Source organism: Kogia breviceps, chromosome 18 (assembly GCF_026419965.1).
Source record: "Kogia breviceps isolate mKogBre1 chromosome 18, mKogBre1 haplotype 1, whole genome shotgun sequence".
In the NCBI taxonomy this organism is placed as follows: domain Eukaryota; kingdom Metazoa; phylum Chordata; class Mammalia; order Artiodactyla; family Physeteridae; genus Kogia; species Kogia breviceps.
Genome location: NC_081327.1, coordinates 56,359,071 through 56,382,232, shown reverse-complemented (window position 1 = coordinate 56,382,232; position 23,162 = coordinate 56,359,071). Strand labels below are relative to the sequence as shown.

The 23,162-nt window shown below is 46.6% G+C and overlaps 1 protein-coding gene across 7 annotated transcripts in view; it reads left to right on the top strand.

Moving 5' to 3' along the window:
• The window catches only part of C18H16orf95 (chromosome 18 C16orf95 homolog), a 453,505-nt gene that overhangs the window by 90,704 nt on the left and 339,639 nt on the right, over positions 1-23,162 (top strand). For 5 of the 7 annotated variants that reach the window (XR_010837979.1, XR_010837976.1, XR_010837977.1 and 2 more), the window contains exon 4: positions 198-277. The exons of the other annotated variants lie outside the window; for them this stretch is intronic. The gene's annotated coding sequence lies outside the window, so the exon portion shown is untranslated. The remainder of the gene's footprint in view (positions 1-197; positions 278-23,162) is intronic. 7 annotated transcript variants of the gene reach the window in all.

Here is a 23,162-nt window from a genome sequence, read left to right as displayed (position 1 = left end):
ATCATTCGCCAGTTGAAGGACTTTTGGATTGTTTCCAGATTTTGGCGATTATGAACGAAGCTGCTGTTAACATTTGTGTACAGGTTTTTGTGTAAACATGTCTTTATTTCTCTTGGGTAAATACCAGGAGTGAGATTGCTGGGTAATATGGTAGGTGAATGTTGAAGTTTTTACGTAACTGCCAAACTGTTTTCCAGAGTGGATCCATCACTGTACATTTCCACCAGAAGAGGATGAGAGTTCCCACTTTTGTGTGTCTTCACCAGCACTCAGCATTGTGAGTATTTTAAATTTTAACTATTTTAGTGAGTGTGTAGTGGTATCGCATCGTGATCTTGATTTGCATTTCCCTGATGGCCAATGATGTTAGACTTCTTGTCATGTGTTTGTTATCCGTTTACCCTCTTTGCTAAATAAGTATCAGGTACAGCCTTTTGTTCATTTTTAATTGGGTTGTTTGTTTTCTGCCTGTTGAGTTAAAAAAAAATATTTGAGTATAATTGACATACAAGGAACTGCATACATTTAAATCATAGAATCTGATGATTTGACATACATATCCAACTATGAAACCTTTACCAAAATCAAAATAATGAGAATGTCAGTGGTGCTCCTTCTCCTCCAGAGTTTCCTAGTGTCCTCTGTGATTCCTCTCACCCTCCCCTTACCTCATTCTCGGGCAACTCCTGATCCACTTTCTGTCACATGGCAATATGAATTTCCTACATTTATATTCATGTGTTTGTTTTTTGACTGGCTTACTTCACTCAGCATGATTATTTCAATATTGGTGCACGTTGTAGCATGCATCAGTAATACTTTCTTTTTATCATTGATTAATATTCCAATGTATGAATTTATCATAGTTTTTCCTTTCATCTACTGATGAATATTTATGTTGTTTCCAGCTGGGGGCTATTACAAATAAAGCTGCTGTTAACATTTGTGTATATGTCTTTGTGTGGACATGTGTTTTTCTTTCTCTCAGGAAAATACCAAGGAGCGATATTGTTGGATCATATCGTAGATGAATGTTTACATTTTTGAGAAACTGCCAGATTGTTTTCCAGAGTGGTTGCATCATTTTACATTCCCAACAGCATGTAGGAGAGTACCAGTTTCTCCATGTTCTTGCCAATACTTGGTGTGGTTAGACGTTTTTTTTTAGCCATCCTGTGAATAGGGAGAGTTTTATTTGTTTCTTTCTGATTTGTATGCCATTTAAAAAAAAATTTAATTAATTAACTAATTAATTTGGTTGCACAGGGTCTTAGTTGTGGCAGGAGGGCTCCTTAGTTGTGGCATGCGAGCTCTTAGTTGCAGCATACATGTGGGATCTAGTTCCCTGACCAGGGATCGAACCTGGGCCCCTTGCATTGGAAGTGTGGAGTCTTAACCACGTTGCCACCAGGGAAGTCCCTGTATGCCTTTTTAAAAATTGAAGTAAAGTTGATTTATGTTGTGTTAGTTGCAGGTGTACAGAAAAGTGATTCAGTTATATATATATATATATATATATATATATATATATATATATATATATATATATATATTCATTTTCAGATCATTTCCCCTTATAGGTTATTACAAAATATTGAGTATAGTTCCCTGTGCTATACGGTAGGTACTTGTTGGTTATCTGTTTTATATATAATAGTATGTTAATCCCAAATTCCCAATTTATTACCCCCCATTTCCCCTTTGGTAACCATTTGTTTTCTATGTCTTTGGGTCTATTTCTGTTTTGTGAATAAGTTCACTTGTATCATTTTGTTAGATTCCATATATAAGCGATACCATATGGTATTTGTCTGACTTACTTTACTAGTATGATAATCTCTAGGTCCCTCCATGTTGCTGCAAATGGCATTATTTCATTCTTTTTATGGCTGAGTAATATTCCATTGTATATATATGTAAAACATTAACTAAACATATTCTTTATCCATTCATCTGTCTATGGACATTTAGGTTGCTTCCATGTCTTGGCTGTTGCAGGTAGCGCTGCAATGAATACCGGGGTGCATGTAACTTTTTGAATTATAGTTTTCTCTGGATATATGCCCAGGAGTGGGATTGCTGGATCATACAGTAACTCTATTTTTAGTTTTTTAAGGAACCTCTGTACTGTTCTCCATACTGGCTGTACCAATTTACATTCCCACCAACGGTGTAGGAGGCTTTTTCCCCACCCGATTTGTGTATCTTTTATTGCTTTGTGTTGTCTTATTGCACTCGCTGAGACTTCCACGATGATGTTCAACATGAGTGTTGAGAATAGATATTCTTGCCTAATTCCCAATCTTAGGAGAAAAGTGTTCAGTCTTTCATCATCATAAGTATGATAATGACTGTAGGAATTATTTTCTTTTTTGGTAGATTCCCTTTATTAGATTGAGGAAGTTCTCTTGTATTTCTAGTTTTTAGAGAGTTTTAAAAAAATCATTGGTGGATATTGAATTTTGTCAAATGATTTGTCTGTATCAATTCTCGTGATTGTATGGATTTTCTTCAGACTGTTAATATGGTAGATTACACTGATTAATCTTTGAATAGTGAACTAGCCTTGCATTCCTGGGGTAAACTATACTAGGTTGTGGTGTATTATTCCTTCTATATGATTGATAGATTCAATTTTCTAGTATTTTGTTAAGGATTTTTGTGCTTATGTTCATGAAAGATATTGGTCTGTATATGTTCATGAAAGATATTGGTCTGTAGCTTTAAAAATTTTTAAGCTTGTACTATCTTTGATTTTGGTATCAGGGTTTTGGTTTTGGTATCAGGTACCAGCCTCATAAAATTAATTGGTAAGCATTTCCTCCTTTCCTCTTTTCTGGAAGAAATTATGTAGAATGGTGTTATTTCTTCTTTAAATGTTTGGTAGAATTCATCAGTTTAACTACCTGGACCTGGAGACTTATTTTTTAAAAGATCTTAAACTATGAATTCAATTTTTAAAAATGGTTATCAAACTATTCATATTATCTATTTCATCTTGGGTGAATTTTGTTAGTTTCTAGTTTTTGTGGAATTTTCCCATTTAATCTAAATTGTCAAATGTATTGGCGTAGAGTTGTTTATAGTATTCCTTTATTGCACCGTTGATGTTTGAGGGTCTGTAATGATATGCTTTCTTGTGTTCCTGGTATAAATAACTTGTGTCTTCTTTTTTTATTTGTCATTCTTGCTAGAGTTTTATCAATTTTATTATTTTGAAAAACCAGTTTTTCATTTCATTGATTTTTCCCTATTATTTTTCTCTTTTCAATTTCATTTATTTCTATTCTTTTATATATCTTTTCTGCTTACTTTGGTTTATTTTGCTCTTTTAGTTTCTAATGATGGAAACTTAGATCATTGGGTTAAGCCCTTTCTTCTTTCTTAAAATAAGCATTTAATGATAAAAATTTCTCTCTCAGCACTGCTTTAGCTGGATTCTGCAAGTTTTGTTACATCGTAGGTTCATTCTCATTCAATTAAAAATATTTTCTAATTTTCCTTGAGAACTCTTTGATTTATCAATTATTTAGATATGTTTTAGTCTTCAAGTTTTTGGATATCCTGTTATCATTCTGTAATCGATTTCTAGTTTAATTTCATTATTATCAGAAAACATACTTTGTATGGTTTCAGTTCTTGTAAATTTGTTAAGGTTTGTTTTATGACCCAGGAAGTGGTTGTTGATCTTTGTGTTCTGTGTGCACTTGAAAAAAAATGTGCATTTTGCTGTTGGTGGTGTTTTATAAAGTAGATCCAATTGCTTGATGGTGTTGTCAGTTCATCTGTATCCTTGCCGATTTCGTCTATTTGTTTCTTTGAACAAAGAGATGAGTGTTGAACTCTCTAACTATAGTTGTGGATTTGTTTCTCCTTTTAGTTCTGCTGGGTTTTGCTTCAGTGTTTTCCTATAAGTAATGTGTTGTTTTTCTCTGGCTGCGTTCAATATTTTTTTCTTTGTCTTCTGCTTTGATTATTTTGATGATAATGTATCTAGGCATGGGTTTCTTTGAGTGTCTCCTTTTGGGGATTCACTGAGCTTCTTGAATCTGCAGGTTTCACTTTTAGATAAATTTGAGAAGTTTTCAGCTATTATTTTCTTAGATATCTTTCTGCACTGCACTTTTTCTTTCTCCTTTCCTTCGGGGATTCCTAGGACATGAATGTTAGACCTTCTGGTTCAGGTCCATGAGTTCCTGTTCATTTGTTTTTTTCTGTTCTTAGAATTCTTTTCTTTTCCTTTCCTTTTTTTTTTTTTTTTTTTTTTGTTGTTCAGATTGGATAATTTCTAATAATCTGTCCTCATACTCAATGATTCATTCCTCTACTATCTCGATATTGTTATTGAGCCCATCCGGTGAGCTTTAACAATTTTGGTTATTGTACTTTTGAGTTCTAAAATTTCAATTTGTTTCTTTATATTCTCTTTCTTTGCTGAGACTTCCTATCCTTCCGTTCAGTTTAAGAGTGTTTGCCCTTACTTCCTGGAGCATTTTTATGATAGCTAGTTCTGAGTTTTTCTGATCGTTCTAACATCTGCGTCATACAGCTATGGGGGTCTGGTCCTTGTCTTTGATGGTAAAAGTTGAGATTTTCCTGTTTTTTCGTATGCTAAGTCACTTTCATTTGTATTACAGACATTTTGAATATTATATTATGAGGCTCTAGGTCTTGTTTCAATGCCACAGAGGACTTTGCTAGTTTTGTTTGATTGGGCAATTGACCTGTTCAGGCAGCAAGTTCCCACCAGCCTCCTGCCAGCTGTGATCCTGACGGCAGGTCAGTTTCCAAAAGCTCTGCCATACTGGTCAGAGCTGCCCTGCGTGTGCACCACCCAGTGGCCAGTCTTGGATGATGGTTTGTTCTGTGTTCAGTTCTCGAAGTCTTAGGTATGCTGTTCAGGGTCAGGCACGTGCATGTGCACGCAGTTCGGGGTGAGCCCAGGAGCTCATGCACAGCTTTAAAGGGTCCCTTTCCTCGCCTCCTCGCACTCTGTGGGCTCCTTAGTGATTTCTGGTTCCCTGGACTTGCTGTGGGTCCTCCATTCAGAGAGCTGGGAGGTGAGCTACTCTGCTCTGCTGCACACGGTTGCTAGCTGGGCCGCATCCAGACGGGGACAGAGACGGGACCACAGCTTTTCTGATCCACGAGGAAGGTTCTGCTCCCTCTCAAGTAGGGGCCGTGGGTCACTGCTGTGGCTGCTGTCATTACCTATGCCCCGGGAATGTCTGAGAACTGAGCGCAAGAGAGCAGAAGAAAATAAAAATTGAAACAAGATTTCCCTGCTGTGTCCCTTCCCGCTTCTGGAGGGCGGCTTGTGTTCTCCCCCCCAGACCTGTCTCTCGGTCTCTCTGTCTCTCCCTGAGCCTGGTACCTGTGTCTAGGTTTGAGGCCACTGTGAGCCCATACAGGGGATATTGGAGGAAAAAATGGGAGACTTTCTGCTAGTTTGGTGATATTTTGAAATTTTCTCTTAATCTGCCTGCTCTTTACTATCCACGGGCCTTGCATGGCTGCCCTGCACGTTCTGTCCAAATTTTATAGCTGGACAAGATACTGAATAGCTTCATCACCACAAGGACCCCTCCTGTTGACCTTTTATAACCATGCTGACCTTCTTCCTGCCCCATCTTCCACCCCTTCTGTAACCCCTGACAACCACTAACTTTTCTCTATTTCTAAAATTCTGTCATTTCAAAAATGTCATATATCTGTAATCATTCAGTATATAATCTTGGGGCTGGCTCTTTTTCACCCAGAAAAATTCCCTGGAGGCCCGTCCAGGTGTTGTTCATCCTTTCTCTTGCCGAGGGGTATTCCTTGGTGAGGGCGCGCCACAGTTCGTCCATCCACCTGTCTGAGGATGTCTGGGCTGGTTCTACCTTTTGGCTGTTGCAAATAAAGCTGCTGTGAACATGAGTGGAAAGACTTCTTGTACTTGAACCTATTCGAATTTCTCTGGGATAAATGTCCAGAAGTGCACAGACCTAAGTGGCAAATATTATCATTCTTTCTACATTACAGGTGAGGGAGCTGAGGTTAGGGGAGCTGAGCTGACCAAGAGCACTCAGTGAATAGGTGACAGGTCAGACTGGTGTCCGGGGCTCTCCAATTGGGCAGCTGAACCCTTAGTGGCCACTCATCATCTACCCCATGCCTGTCTTAGCCCAGATCCGGCCTGAGGGAAGGCAAGCAAGCGATGCAGAGCCTCAGCCATGGATGGCTGTAGCTCCTGTCAGGATCTTCCTCTCCATCTCGGCTCTGGTCGTCATCCTGCGTGCTTCTCTCATTCAGTTTGCAACTCAAAAGTCCCCTTCTCTGAGAAGCCCCCCTGATTATTCCAGCTCAAGGACCACCAGCCATGCGGAAGGTGGCGGGGGGGCCCATTTCAATTATGTCCACAGTGCTGATCGACCCGTGGACCTGCCTTTGTCTCCCTTCCCCCATGAAATGGTGGGTTCTTCGAGGGCTGGCTCTCCATTTGCTCTTATGTCCCTGGGGCTTAGTGCAGTGCCTGGCACACGGTAGGTGCTTAATAATGAGGCAGACCTCATTTTGCTGTGCTTCTCTTTATTGTACTTCACAGATAATGCATTTTTACAAATTGAAGATTTGTGGCAACTCTGCATCATGCAAGTCTGTGGGCACCATTTTTCCAACAGCATTTGTTCACTTCGTGTCTCTGTGTCACATTTTGGTAAATCTTGCGATATTTCAAACTTTCTCACTGTTATCATATTTTGTTACAGTGATCTGTGATCAATGACCTTTGATGTTACCATTGCAAAATAATTATGTCTTGCTGAAGGCTCAGAGGATGGTTAGCATTGTTTATCAATAAAGTTTTTTTTAACTAAGGTTTTCACATTTTTTAAGACATAATGCTGTTGCACACTTAATAGACTACAGTATAGTGTATACATATCTTTTATATGCATATGGGAAACCAAAGAATTTGTGTGACTCGCTTTATTGTGATATGCTCTTCGCTGTGGTTGCCTGGACCCGAACCTGCAGCATCTCTGAGGTGAGCCTGTACTGACCGACAAAGTGGTTTAGAGAGATGAGTTCTGATGTTGTGAAGGCTGGCTGGGCTGCTCTGGGGTTCTGAGAGGGTTATTGCTGAGAATGATCCCGAGAATGAACTTTTAGTAATATGGATCCACGGATGAGGCTCACTCTGTGTGCACAGAGGTGTGTGCGTTTTTTTCTGGTTGGACTGTCCTTTGCTGAAATCGGGTGCTCTGTGGTGTTTGTGAGTCCCCCACGGTCAATACACCTGCATTTTAACCCTATCTCATCATTTTCAAGCCCCCCTTCTTATTGTCCCCTTTGGTCATTTTGACCTCAAGGTTTTGAGAAGTAATTTTCTGCAGAAATTGCACTAATTGAAGGCACTTTGGCTTCCAAAGGGTCCATCCTCGGTAGTGATGGAGGCTGTGAACTTGGGCGTCATCCTCAGTCACGTCTGTTGCTAATGGTCTTGGAGGGATAACAGACCAGGGGATGTGTCATTTGGGTCTGAGAGGGTCCTCAGCACGGGGTGCTGTCAAGCTCTGAGGGGCTCTCACCCGAGGGGGGGGAGGAAGCCTCCCTTTACAAGACCAATTTAATCAACAAAAACGAACAGAATGGGGCGTGTCAGTTTGTTGGGAAGTTGCAGGAGTTAGTGCTGGCCTGAGAGTTTGGGCGGCCTCTTGTTCACAAGCTGGACAGACGCTTTGCGGTCAGAATGGGCCATGCTCTGCTATAGTGAGAGGCAGCCCTGAACAGCCAGTGACTGAGGATGACAAGTGTTGATTTCTTGCTGGTACAGAGTTGACTGTGGGTGGAGGTGGCTCCCAGGACAGCTGCCCTCTGTGAATTTGCTTAATGTCCAGGCTGCCTGGACCTAGAGGCACCTCCAGATCAGTACGTGTGTCCATGATGCCAAGGCAGGGTGAGGGAGGGCAGAAGAGTGCAAGGGTGGAACGCCTCTGGCCAGGAGGGGCAGTGCCACTTTCACTTCCCTTTTCTAGGCCAACACAGGTCCTGTGGCCACACTTGACCTCAAGGCAGTTCTGGCTATTGGTTGGCGATAGTGATGCCCACCTGTGAAGCTCTGCTGGATGCCAGGGTAGCTCACAGGCTTGGGTTCAAATCCAGGCTCTGCTACGCTGTTGATTTTGTGCCATGTGAGCTGTTGACCTGCATGCCTCCTTTCCTCACTGGAGGGCTTCGGTGGGACGGAATGAGTTAATCCAAGCACGGTACTCAGAACAGTGCCCCCCCTCCCCCCCACTGCATGTGCTCAGGAAATGTGAGCCGTAAGAATTCGTACTGAGACAGCAAAGGCAAACCAAGGGGAATTTGTTGGGTCTTGGGAGGGGCAGGTGGGAGATGCTGCTTCAGGACTGTCTTCCACTCCCACTTCTGCTTCTGGGGTTTATTCTCCCGGGACAATGTGTGACTGCAGCCTTGTTACCACAGAACAAATCTTGTGCAGACCCCATGGAGAAACCTCAGGGGATACATGATCGCTTCCTCACGTGCCCGTCCCTCATCCATCACGATGGCTGGTGGGCAGAGTCCTGTAATTGGCAACGCCATCACCTGTCCGGGAGGGGCCACTCCCCGAGGAAGGGTTGTGGGTTGGAAGAAAGGGGAGAAGAGGCGCTTGGCCGCTAAGGGCACCCTGGACTTGGTGGATTTTGCTTAGCTCATGGACCCACCTCCTACTGGTGGCTCTCGTGGACCCTTCATCTTGTCGGAAGGGCCCAGAGGGAAGGTGGTGCTCTCTCTGGTCACCTCATCCCGTCCCTGCCTTGTAGATGTAGACTCAGACGCCAGCCTGCCCTTGCAAGCTGTAAAGGGGATGGTTAGAGCCCGGCCCAGACATCCATGACCACGTGGGGCCCAGGCATGGTGCTGTAGCCCCTCATCCCAGACCTGCCCAGCTGGGCTTCAGGTCAGGGACGGGGCTGATAGAGCTTCTCTTGGAATCCGTGCTGTCAGGCCCACACCCGGTACCTGCTGAGCTCAGGAGGGGAGGTTGAGGTGTGCAGTCCCTCCCACCCAACCCCCCGCAGCCACCCGGCCTGTGATTAGGTCAGACCTCAGTGCTGGGAGGGGAGCAGGGGTGCTGAGAGAGGTCCCGGCAGCCTCCAACACCCCTGCCGCCAAGCTGCATTCCAGGACGTGGGAGATGTTCTGTTTAGCAGAAGCGGCAAGAGGTCAGGACCTGGGGCTGTCCCCAAAAGAACAAGGCCTGGGGGAACCCTGGCTCCCAGAGAGGGTGCTGGGAAGGGGGCCTTTGGGGAATACTTGTTTGGTATTGAATCCAATCAAAGCCACTTCTGGATCTGGCAGTGCCAGCTGTGGGATCGCAAGCAAACTCTGTTGTCACTCTGAAACTCCATCTTCTAATCTGTGAAATGGGACCACAGCACCAGCCTCCGAAAGTTGCTGTGAAGCACAAAATGGAAAAGGGTTTGAGCTGAAGAAGGCTGTGAGGAGCCCTTCAAATGCAGGAGACTGGCTCCCGCTGCCCTAGTTTATTTCCTTAGGGCTGTGGGAAGTCCACTCAGTTGGTCTTTTGGGCTCTCTGATCATTGGGGCTCTATTAGTACTTACAATAAGTTCTAATAAACACCTGACACCCTGAAAAAAATTCACTCTCATTTTTGTCAGAGCCAGTGGGGTGTGAAACCCACCCGCCCCGAGCATGTAGTAGGTGGAAGATGGTCCTGGTTATTTCTCCCAATTCTATACATTTAGGCATTAACACCTTCATCCCCAGCTGTCCGTTCCCCGGAAGTGCCTGTGAGCACTGGCAAAAATCATCCTTCAGCCCAGCTGTGACCTCCCTGTGACCACAGCTTGGGGAAATGGCAGAAACTATAAGGTCACAGAGGTTCCCATAACGACAGCTCTGGCTGTTTGTCCCCGTAGTTTGTCCTTTCCTTTTGTGGTCTCCTCAATGCTGGGCTGCACTGTGGGTATGCAGGTGTGATAATCCAATCCAGTGGTTCCCCTAGCAGTGTCTACGGGGTGCTCATATCCTACGTGTCGAGTCAGGCACCGTGGGACTTGTGGAAGGAATATAGACCCTGCCAACCAGGAGCTTCCCCTCCATTTGTGAAACAAGCCACGTCCACAAGTGGCAGGATCCATCACGTGCCATGAGAAGCAGCAGGAAAGTAGGGGGACAAGCCCAGGAATTGGAGTCTGGTGGACCTGGGTCCAAATCCTGGTTTTGCACTTACTCACTGTGTAACCTTGGGTGAGTTCCTTAACCTCTCTGAGTCTATTTTCTCATCTATAAAACGGAGATAGGAATACTCATCTCAATGCAAATTAAAACCACAATGAGGTGTATGCATTTTTCACCTATCAGATTGGCCAAGATCTAGAGACTGGAGCTCATCATATTGGTGGTTAGGTGCAGAAACGGGCGTATTCATACATCGATGCTGAGAGGAGGAATTGAGGCCACCTCTAAAGAAAATACTTGGAAACACAAACTGAAATGTAAAATGCACATATCGTTTGATCCAGGCATTCCAGAAATTTATATCAAAATTATACCCACACGGAATGATTACGAAGATATCAGTTTCAGCATTGTTGTAATAGGAAATGGAAACATGCGTATCTATCGATAGAAAGCGTATTAGTGTACAGTTTAGTCCTGCAGAGACTGTTGTGCGGCTCTGAAGTAGAATATGGAGCAGAGGTGTACACACTGATGTAACACGCTTCCTCGTTGTGGACCCGTGTCCTACAGCAGCTTGCTGACATGAGCTAGTTTTCGGTGTATTAATTTGTATGGTCATTTTTCATTTATGGCAAGTGATACAGGTCTTCTCTTACAAATAATGATAGAAAGCTTCCTTTAAAAAGTAATGGGTGAGCTGGGGCGAAGTGAGAGAGTGGCATGGACTTATATACACTACCAAATGTAAAATAGCTAGCTAGTGGGAAGCAGCCACACAGCACAGGGGGATCAGCTCGGTGCTCTGTGACCACCTAGAGGAGTAGGGTAGGGAGGGTGGGAGGGAGACACCAGAGGGAGGAGATATAGGGATATATGTATACGTATGGCTGATTCACTTTGTTGTAAAGCAGAAACTAACACACCATTGTAAAGCAATTATACCCCAATAAAGATGTTAAAAAAAATAAAAATAAACATAAAAAATAATGGGTGAAAGAAGCCAGTCACAAAGGGCCACATAGTGTAGGATTCCATTTATAGGATGTGTCCAGGACAGGCAAATCCACAGAGACGAACAGCAGATTCGTGGTTGTCCGGATTGGGGCAGGCAGTGGGGAGCACTGCTGATGGGGATGGGTTTCCTTTTGCGGAGGGAAAAAGCTTGGGGACTAGAGAGAGGTGATGCTTGTGTAACATCATGAATGTACTTAATTCATCTGAACTCTACACTTTCACATGGTTAAAGTGGTGAACTTTATGTCATGTGTATTTTACAACAATAAAAACAACAGCAACAACAAAGTAGGGGGTGGGTTTAAAGACGTCCGTAAGGAGCAGTGCAGCCGGCCCTTGGTAGGTGATAACTCTGAGGCTGTGGGGGACTCTCAGGCCGTCTCTGGCGCGCGCACCGGCTTTGAGACGCGCTCGCCCCGCTGGGCCTGGCTGTGCCAGCCCTGTCCTGTGGTTTGTGACTGGACCCCCTTTGATCTCCTCTCACGGTTTCTTGTTGATGTTCCGACATGGCAGCCCTGAGCGGGGAGCCCTCGCTATGAAGTCCAGTCTTGAAAGTTGGCCCTGCCTCAAGCAAACGAAGGTCAAAGAAAACAAGATTTATTTCCAGGGAGAAGCCAAAACTATGTTTGCTGTAACATCAGGCATCAAATGATGATGTGGTCCCCCCCACCGTGGAAAAATACTTCCATCTAGTTTCTTCTATTAATAACGGCGGTCAGCCCGTAAAAATTAATGTGTCAACTGCCTCAGAGCTGAGCTATCTCAGGGGCCTTTGATCCGCTCCTCATGGCTGCTGGCCCTCAAAAATGTTTTCACTCCATATTTTACCTTGATGGGTTTGCAGGAAGGTAATTAAATTATTAAAACTTTAATTGCCTTCCTGTATTTAATTATCGCCTGTTAAAGACACTTTTTATTCACAGGCTGAAAAACCCCTATTTTTTTTTTCTTTTCCTCTCCAGAAATGACCTTGCTATGCATGCTCTGAACCATTAATATGTTGAGGGATTTTTTCTTTTCTGTCTTTAATATTGGTCAGTTTGAAATGGTGCTTTTTGATTCTGAGGATTCTTTCCCCTCCTGTTCCCTGGATGGAAGGACGAGTTGTCGACTGAGAAGGTCATGGCAGACAGGCCATCTTCCAGGGGCTCCCCAAGCAGAGGGACTCTCTTCAATCGCCGTACTCAATTCTACCATTTTACAGACAAGAAAGAAGCTCAGAGAGGGGGCCTGACTTGCCTTGGGTCACATAGGAGTTAGGCAACAGGGATTACAGCCCAGGTCTGCTCTTGAGAGTCAAAGACACATTTTGCCAACTAGTATTGTCCTGTGCATAAAGATCTTTGTTCATTTTGCTTGTTCTCAATATCCAGCTAAGTGCTATTCTCTCTCTTCTAATGATCTCTTAATATCGTCCTGCTAGGACGATATTACAATCCTTTGCTAGGGGGAGTAAGCAAAAAGAATCATAGCGTCGACAGGGTCTTTGGAATCCTTCAGGAAACTCCCACCCTTCCTGGATGGCACCAGGAACCCAAGTTCACGTGGCACAATGGTTTTCAACCTTGTCACACCTAGCGCCTCATTTTTATAACAACTATTTCACAACACCTCCTTTCTTATCCTGATGGAATTCACGTAATATAGCCTACTTAAGACCACAATTTCAAAAACGGTGCCGTTATTCTTACATAAAGGAGCAAATATAGGGAAGTTATTTATTTAAAATATGTTTCAATGCGCGAGTGCTCAGGCTCGCCTGTACTAGCAGTCTTGACCCTGTAGTGAAATGTTTCTCTACCCTTATCATAAATGAATCTGGGTTTTAAAGGAGATACTTCTCCATGGCATGTTGTCCAGCGCTTCTTTTCATATTTGAGATTTTGAAATAAAGACTAAGTATCTTTGCTTATAGACTTAAACTCGCCGGGAGGGCGGCAGCCTCAGAAGGAGCGCTCTTGAGAGCTGTGTGGATGGCTCGGACACCAGGAATGCTTGCCAGCGTTCACTGTGTGTGCTGAACAGTTTTTCATGAGGTTTCGAACCAAGCGAGTTGTAGTCTTTGATTTACATGGTAGTTGGAAAATTCAGGGTATGTTAAAATTATTTCAAAATGCTTTATATCTGTATATAGAAAAGAGTCATGTTCCAGGCTCCGATAATTATAAAATGAACCTTCATCTCTGTCACTGTCAAAAGTCATGCAGGATGTGGGTAATTCGTGGATGAGCGAAGCTCTCTTGTCCATTGCAGGATGCCAGCCGTCCCTTGACTGCGCTCCTCCTCCTATAAGTGCCAGTATCACCCCATCAGTGTTTCAACCAAATATGCCCCTAGTTTTCCCACACCCTCTGGGCAGCAGCATCACCCTCATGAAGAGCGTCCAGTTCAGTATTACACAGTGCCAGAAATTTGGGTAGCGGAAATTAAGATGAGAACATTTTATTTTATCTTGCCCAAATAAAGGTCAGGAATTGGGCAGGGCTCAGCTTGTCACTTGGTGATATTCAGCTAGTGGATGGGCTGCTCTGTGACCCAAGGTGGCTGTGCACACATGGCAGGCACCTTGGCGGGGGGTGGCGGGAAGGCTGGCTCAGTTAGAACTGTCACCTCCATGTGGCCTTTCCTGAATGGCAGTGTCTGTGCAGTCACATCAGCTCAGGGCTTCTGGAGTGAGTGCTCCTAGAGAAAACATAGAAGCAGAAGGCTTCTTAGGGTCTAGCCTTGGGCCTCCTAACCTGTCACCCTGCCACATCCCATTGGCCAACCAAGTCCCTAGGGCTGGCCTAGATTCAGGAGGAGGGGAATGAGACTGCCTCACAGTGGGGGGAGGAGCAAAAGCTGTCCGTCTTCAATCGGCCACAGCCCTTTTTTTCGGATTTCGTCTACAGCATGTGGTTGACGTTTCTCAGTATGGCCATTTAGAGTCTGGGTCACCACAGATGAAAGAGACTGGCTAGTCCTTTATATCAGAGTTGAAAGCCACCCACATGCCTACTTTCCAAACATAGCCCTACTGCCTGCATTCACGCTGCTGTGTTGCAGGGTGGTGGCATTGGCCTTTGTCCCACAGGCTCATGGAGTCTGGTACCCAATGAAAGCAAATGTTGCAGAGTGGCAGCTGCACGTGGGACCCAGCCAGGTGGAGATAGAATGAATACCCAGCTCACATCTCTCTGCAGAAGCCTGCCACACTTTGGGTCGTCTCTTGGGAATCAGATGTGTGTGAGGGAGGGTGACGGCCACCCAGGCACTGGAACCGGGGAGGCTGTGGCAGGGGCTGGAGATGCGTGGGGTGCAGTAGGAGATGTTTTAGTTTTTAAACAGCTTTATTGAGATAAAATTCATCTACCATACAATTTACCTGTCTAAAGTATATAATTTAGTGTTTTTTTTAAATAGATTCATAGTGTTGTACAACCATCACCACTATCTAATTCCAGAAAAACAATACATATACACACACACACACACACTTTTTTAAAAAGCAAGCAGGACATTAAGGAAGATATATTTCATAAAAATTATTTTGAAAACCAGGAGGTCATAAGATATCTCAGTGTCCTCTGTCTGTCTGTCTGTCTGTCTGTCTCTCTCACACACACACACACACACACACACACACACACACACACACACACCTGCGCACACACACACACCCTACCCAAGTCCAGATCATGCCTGCGTGGGATATAATTATGCAGTCAACGGTCTGGGCCAGACTTGAAAGCCTCAGAAAAGCTCTGAGAGGGGCATTGCTGGCAGTGGGGTCACAGGGCTGGTGGTTTTGTGTGGGGCCTCTGCATACCCTCAGGTCATGGCCTGGGTGACGACAGTGAAGGCCACCCACGTCATTGCTAGAGTCTGTCCCTCTTGGCCCTGATGTCGCCCTCTGTCCCAGCGAGCCGCGTGATGTGTGCTGCGCTGCGGGCGCCCTCGGAGGGGCCCCCGCCTCACAGAGGGCTCCTTTTCACTGGGAATATGGTTTGTACCACAGGCCCAGAGCTTGGGCTCATGCTGGGCACATGTGGGGTGGAAAAACATTTCACAATGGGAAATGGGCCGGAGTCGGCCAGGAGGGAGGAAGTGCCCTCCGCAGGCCTGTTTGGTCTCGGGGTACGATTTCAAAGGTCCCTGTTTTGAAATTATGAGACCACCAAAAAAGCATGCTGGGGCCAAAAATGACTGTAAAAGGTAATAATTGTTAATAACTTGGCATCCGCCCCGTCATTCAAGCAGCCTGGTTTTGGCAAACATAAAGGACAACATTGTAAGCAAATAGGAAGGCAGAGGCCTGGCCCATAAAGCTGTTAACCACACCATAACGAAATATTAAATGTGAGTTTTAAATTCAATTTATAGCTGAAATAAGGATCTTTGCACCAACGGGGAGGAGAGGATTCAAGGCGCATAAAAGATATAGAGACAAAGTGCTTTGGGCATTCTGCTGTTTTCATAATCAGGGCAGCAACCTTGACCTGGGTGACCCTGGGAGGGTCACCCTCAGTGTTCACTGGGTGCTTTGGGACATTTTTAAGGAGGAGCCAGGTGGTCAGAAGTTGCGTTGCCCGCACCTCCTGGGCTGGGTACTATCATAGGCTGGCTGGCAGAGCTGTCCTCACTGACCAGCCATCAGCTCCTGCGTGGCCTCCAGTCAGCTGCCTGTCTTAGGTGGGCCCACCAGGTGCCAATCAAAGCCAGGCTCTCTCTTTACATGGGTTTTTGGCCTTGACCTTCAAGCTTCCCCAGCAGACCCCACAGGGTTTACTAGGGCAGGTTTCAGGGAGTCATGAAAAGAGAGATTTTTCACTTGAGATGCTGGCAACATGCATGGGTTGGTTTTCTCTGGGGGCCTGGAAGGGCTACCTGCCGACTCACACAGTCCTTGACTGTACCCTCTCTGGACCAACCAGCAGAGGTAAGGATTGTCAGACATGATGAACTTCCGTTTTAAACAAATAATAGCTCACTTCTTTTTCTCCGGTAGAAACTATATTTTAGTAGAAAATCCAGGCGGTTCTGGACATCATCTCTAAGAAAATAAAAGTTATGTGTGACCCTAACACTTAAGGCCAAATTCTTTAATACTCTGCTCTGCTCGCTTTCATTCTTGTTGCGACAGATGCCCCTACTCTGCAGTGACGACAGCTGCCACAACGGCCTGCTCTCTGCGCGCCAGGGCTTGTGCTACTTGCCTGGTGTCACGGCTCCTTATACTGGGAATGGCCATGTGGGGTATGGTTGACGGGAGTCCAGTAAAACCAGGCAGCTTGCTCAAGGTCGCACAGGTGGCACATGAGCTTGGGCTTTGAGCCCAGGTCGCCTGATCGTGAAATTCATCCAGCTGTGGTATCTGCTGGTTCCTTAACTCCATGGCTTGTTCGGGCAGGCCTAGCATTTAGTTATGTAAGTGCTGTATTTGCTTGTGAATTTGTCACTGTGGCTTCAGAGGACAAACGAATGGACGGGCAGACGGGTGAATGTAAGCAAGGGTTCACGGTGGGTGGTGGGCACCACTACACCCAGCTCAGGAGAGAAAAATCGCACCACCTCATAGGGTTGCGAGGACCGACTGTGGAGCACGTGGGGCGGCTGTCACTTTAATTACTAGCTACTCGTTAATTAATGATGTGAATTATCAAGGTTTAGTAATTATTATTTATGTTACTAACGATGATAATGATTAATATTGTTATTGAGTAGTAATATTATTATCCAAGCCGCATGACTCTCCAGCCCTTGTTGCATAGTGTTTTCTTCCTGGCATTGGCTCAAAGTAAGTTTTTTGGTACAGAAAGATACATCAAGTTTTATGTTTCGAGGAGGTAATTAAAAAAAGAAAAGCACTTGTCCAACTCTAGCTCTGGTGTCCCCGCAAGACCCTTAGCTCGCCCACTCTAGATACCCGCTTCCTGCATCCAAGTGAAAGCACCCCCCACACCCCCAGGCCCTCCATGCCTCCCGCCCCCCAGTTCACCCCACCTCCTCCCACGCCCCCCACTAGTTTTGTTCTTCAGCCTTTCCCAGGCCTCAGGCTTTCGTAACTCATCTCCCAGGGATTTGGTGAAAATAGAAACCAGTGTTTTCTAAAGATGACTTTCTGAAATCTGTGACCCTCTGTCCGGAGCCCGGAATTTGCCTTCTCATTTCTGTGCAAAATATTCATGAGGCAGGTTCCAGGGGGAAACAGAATTCTCCATGTGGGAGTGGGCAGAGGGTAAGGACTCTGTGCTGGCTGTGCCCTCTGGCTGCCAGGGTCAGGGACCAGATGCTCGCCAGCAGGGACCACCTCATCCCTTGGCTGGCTCAGGGTCCTGGGGGCCGGCTCCCACCTCCCTCCCAGTGGCTTCTCTGCTTCTTCCACAGGGTGACATGCTTTTCCATGCGGGGGCTTTGGGTGACACTTTGAAGCACCTGTCAGTTACCCTGTCAGCCTCCTTGGCCCTCCCCAGGCGATCCCGACGTTCCAGCTCCACAGTGGGCCTTGGCTCCGTGACTGTGTCTTCACTGCATTGTGACCACGTGGGCCCAGCCAGCAGCGTTTGTGATGTGGGCTGTGTCCAGGCCATCTACCCATCAGTCAGCAGAGCAGCTGAGTGAGGGGTATGACACTAGAACAGTCACTTCCTGGTCAGAATCTTTCCACAGCTTCTTCTTGCCCTTCAGGAAAGTCCAAATCCCATGAGTCTCCCTGAGATCACCCGTTATTCCCGCCTTGCCCACCAGCCTCTTCAGCACACCCCTTCCCACCTGGGCCCACCATGCCCCGTCCCCTCTGCCTGGGACGCTGGATGTCCTCATGCTTGGGCTTCAGGGTCGCCTTGCCTGACCTCCTGTCCGGGCAGATCCTCCCCCTTCTCGGCGCTTCCCTCTGCTTTACCTCCTGCTCAGTTCCTTGTTAGTACCCATCATGCTTTGCATCATGACTTTAAAAAATTAATTGTTATTGATTTATTTTCATTTATACAAATATTTATCACAGTTATAAGCAAAGCAAATAATATGATACAATATAATAATGTAATAATAAATAAGTACACAGCCATGGAGTCAATGTAAATCATTATCTTCAGTTTTAGGAATTCAAAATTTCACATTTCTATGACAAAGAGAAGATGGATCACATCTTCTCGTTTTGAAATATAATTATTTATCAGGAAGCCTGTTTTGAAAGAGTGGCATGGAAGTTCTTCTTTATTGGTTTGCATCATGATTTTTAATTTATCTAATATCTGGCTCCCCCATCAGACTGTGAGCCCGGCAAAGGCAAGGACTCTTGTCTCTCACCCACTGGTGCGTCTGCAACACCTAGCACGTGACTGAGAAATATTCGTTGAATGAGTGAATGAATCAACATTTGTGGGGGCTGCCCTTCTGTATTGGGCTGATATTTGGATTGGATTTTTACTGCCCAGAATATCCTCATGGATTCTCAAGAAAAAAAGCTCTTGCATGGTTTGGGGGTCCTCTCAACCACACATGTTGGCGCTTACCTCTCACCTGTAGCAAGTTTACCTGGATCTGCCACAGGTCTCTGCCGGGCAGACCCTGTGGACCTCAGGCAGTACAGCTGGGAAGGGTTTACAACACAGCGATGCTCACAGCTCAGTACCCGAGAGAGCCTCTTCCTCCACACAGACTGACCACTGGTCTGGGGACTGTGTGCATGCCCACCATGAGGTTTTGGCTTATGCTGTGCCTCCTTCCTAGAAAGCCCCCTGGACTTCTCATATTCTGCTCTCTCTGTGCACCCCACCCAGCAAGGCTCAGCCAAAGCCCTCCACTCCAGAGCACTGCCGGGATTCTCACCTCCTAGAGCCACCCCCGCGGCCCCGCCGCCCCCACGGCCCCGCCGCCCACCACCACTTCCTGAGTGTCTCTTGCCCATGTCTGCGGTGGGCAAGTTCCCACTCCTTTCCTGTGGTTGAGGGGCCAGTGGAAAAGCATCTTTTTCCAAAGAGAACACCAGCCTTTGGATCAGACTTCGTTTCTGCCAGCAATTTCACTCCTAGGTGTAGAACCGAGAGAAATGAAACACATGTCCACACAAAAAAACTACACAGATGTTCTTAGCGGCATTATTCATGGTAGCTGAAAAACAGAGGGAACCCAGACATGCGTGGACTGATAAATGGATAAACAAACTGTCATTTATCCACACAATGGAATATTATTCCACTCCGAAAAGGAATGAAGTTCTGAATCACGACATGGATGACCTTCCAAAACACCACGTGCAGAGTGGAGGACGCCAGGCATAAAAGGTTACACAGTGGGTGGATTTCATTTGTATGAAGTGCCCAGAGTAGGCAAATCCACAGAGATGGAAAGTAGCTTGGTGGCTACCAAGGGCTGGAGGGAGGGGAGAATAGGGAGTGGCTGCCTGATGGGGACGGGTTTCTCTTTGGGGTGATGAGAATGTCCTGTAATCAGATAGTGGTGATGGTCGCACATTTTTGTGACTGTCCTGAAAATCACTGAATGGCATACTTTAAACAATTTTTATGGTGAGTTTTATCTCAATTAAAAAAAAGAATCCATTAAAAAATTTCAGGGCTTCCCTGGTGGCGCAGTGGTTGAGAGTCCGCCTGCCGATGCAGGGGACGCGGGTTCGTGCCCCGGTCCGGGAAGATCCCACGTGCCGCGGAGCGGCTGGGCCCGTGAGCCGTGGCCGCTGAGCCTGCGCATCCGGAGCCTGTGCTCCGCGACAGGAGAAGCCACAACAGTGAGAGGCCCGCGGACTGCAAAAAAAGAAAAAAAGAACAAAAAAAATTTTCAGTCTGATTCCCGCCCCACCCCCCACCCCTCTTCCTCTGGCCTTTGCTGGGCACTGTTTGGACTGTAAGCCTTTTGTTTTTGCTAGTGAAATATGCCTGAAGTGTTTTCTCAAGACTTGCCAAAGAGGTTAAAACATAATACTGTAAGTCTGAGGTCCCCCTGGGAAAGCAATGCAAACATAATGAAGGGGGACGGAGCTTTTACGGAGGCAGGAGCTGGTGCAGGGCTGCCTCTGGCTGCAGGGGCCCTGTCCACAGTCTCCCCACCCGGTGGAGGGCAGGGGACAACCTGGGGACTCCCCAGTTTCTCGCTGGTTTCTCCAGGAGGACTAAGTAAAGGAGCCTGCAGGCTGTTTTCGTGGTGGGGAGCAGAACGTGGGTGGGGGGAGTCTAATCAAGAGTTACCGGTGCCTTTGACCTCTGCAGAAGCAGGTCCATGACTCCCCGGGCTTCCTTCAGAAACGGTTGAGAATGTAACTAGTGAGACGAGATGCCAGTCTGGTTCAGATCTCTCTGCTCTGTGCCATAGGAGCTTGGGCCTCAGTTTCCTCTCCTTTCAAGAGGGGATGTTGATGATGGTGATGCTGCCCCAGGGGACTGCGTCCAGCCCTTCCAGTGGGGCTGTTTGGCCCTGGCAGCTGGGACGATACCACTCTCAGGGAATCAGAAAGCAGTGGCAGGAGCAGCGATGGTTGTCTGTGTCCTGGAACAAAGGACGCCATTTGGTCCCTGTCATTTTTTCACCTTCTGGTCACTCAGCCGTAACACTGGAAGGGCTTAGAACTGGGGTCAGGAGACTGGGGTCCACTTCTGGGGTGTTCTGCAGGAGTGTGGTGGCATCTGGAGATGCTCAGCCTTACACAGTGACACCCCTCAAATGGATATTATATTAAAATAATACGTTTGAGGGGGCAGATACTCCCCTGGTTCAAAAATCACGCTGAAAGCAGTTGCTGAGCAGCTTCGCTCCCGTCTTGTCCCTCAGCTGACCCCTCTCTCCTCCCCAGGATGGCGTGTGTTCGTGTCTCCTCTGTCCCCCCGGTGCTCCTGCACACAACCAAAAAACAGAAACTTTTGGAAAACAACTTTATCGAGGTATATTCTCCACATCACAGAGTTCAGCCATTTCAGGTGTACAATTCAATGTTTTTTAGTGAGTTTACATTGTCTGATATCAGCTTGAGAACACTTTCACCCCACACTAAACTCCCTCATGGCCCTTTACACTTAACCTCCCAGCCCCTGGCAACCAGTAATCCGCTTGCTACCCATTTTCCCATTCTGGACATCTCATGTAAGTGGAATCATATGTATGTGGTCTTTTTTGTCTGGATGTTTTACTTACAGTGTTTTGGAGGGTCATCCCTGTTGTAGCTCGTGTCAGTGCCTCGTTCCTTTATGAGACTGAATGATAATCCATTGTAGGGCTGGACCGCATTTTGTTTATCCATTTATCTGTTGATGGACGCTTGTGTTGTTTCATGCAACACATTTTTATTTCCTTATCTTTCTCATACAAAAGATAGCATTATTTTTGTATTTATATATGAGCATGTGACTGCACACACGTGTGTGTATCTGTGTGCATATATATCCACGCGTGTATTGATATATGTGTGCATGTATATATGTGTGCATGTATACACGTGTGTATCTGTAGTCTTGCACCTCGCTTGCTTCACTTAACAATACACACGAGATACTACTTTAAATCATTGGTCAACATTCCCCAGCTGTGGGCTCGGCCCCCCCGTTGAGCTGTCCTCCATTCTGATTCCTGGACTGGGCATGCAGTATCTCATTGGTCGTGGGTATAACGCCTGGGTAGTCTTGTCTACCCCAAGCAGATGGTGAGCCCTGGAGGGCAGAACTCAGGACCCTGTCTGGCACATGAAAGAGCTCAGGGGGCTTGTCTATTATGGATTGAAGGAAAGCTGACGCCTGCTCCCCCAGTGTGTCCCTGAGAGCTTTCCCTGTTGCTGGCTCTTGGCTTCCTTGGCAAGTGAAGGGGGTGGGAGTCTTGCTTCCAACAGCAGCCCCCAACCCTGCTTCCAGCCTCCCAGCCTGATTGTGCTGCAGACTCGGGTGATTCCCTGAGAATGGACTTGGGGTGGGCAGACGTCCTTGGAGCTGACTTTGCAATGCTGTGGGTTTCCACTGTCTGAGGTCAGGGTCAGTCCTGGGAAGAGCTAGAAACTTTATGGGGAATGCAGCAGAGGCGGCCCTTTGTCTGGTGGTCTTAGGCCTGGTCATAGCCGTAGTGGTGATGAGGACAGTGACAGTAGCTCTGTCTGTGAGCAGACTTTGTGCCAGGCATCCTCCTAAGCGCCGTGCAGGAACTGACCCATGTCACCTGCCCCTGACCCGTGAGGAAGGTATTGTGTGAACCCATTTTACAGAGAGGGAAATGGGATCTCGGCAGAACCCAGAGCCCTCCCTCCTATCCGCCTGCTGCGCAGCCTCCAGGGGGCTCCTGTCCCTGGGCCACTGCTCTCTGAGTTTTAACAAGAATAAGGATGACAGCAGACACAAGGCTGCCGTGTGTCCAGTGTGGTGTCGAGGGCTTCGCTGCAGATCCATGGTGTTGATGTTCCCATGTCACAGATGGGACAAGTGAGGCTGGGCTGGGAGGAGTGGCCAAGGCAGGATTTGCACTTGGCAGAGGCCGGAGGTCCATACTGCCCCCGCCCCTCCCTGCCCCTGGTGAACTCTGGGGGGCAGGCAAGTGGGATGGAAGGCAACGGTGCTGCAGCTCAGCCTCCTGGAAAGCTTCTGCTTCCTGCGGGGGGCTCTGGTCAGCAAGGGGGGGGTCCCTGCCCCTGCCCTCCGGCCTGCGGCCTGGCCCAGGGCCCAACACTCCAGTCTGTTTTCCAGGCAGGAAATATGAATCAAAATAACATGACATACTCAACTGTAATTAGTGCTGTGTCGAGAGGCTGAGCAGCCTTAATGAGGAGCAGACCTCTGCAGCCAAACCTGCTGCCTGCCCTCCCCCAGCTCCTCAGGTCCCCCATCCTCAGGTCAATGGGGGAGGGAGAGAGTGAGGACCAGAGGGAGGAAGAGGGGAGGGGAGGGGTTCTTGCACGTTATTTGGTTTTGTTTTGTTTCTGACCCAACTTGAATTCTCTGGATACCTTGCTGGCTCTGAACTTTACTAGGATCTTGTACTCTTTGGA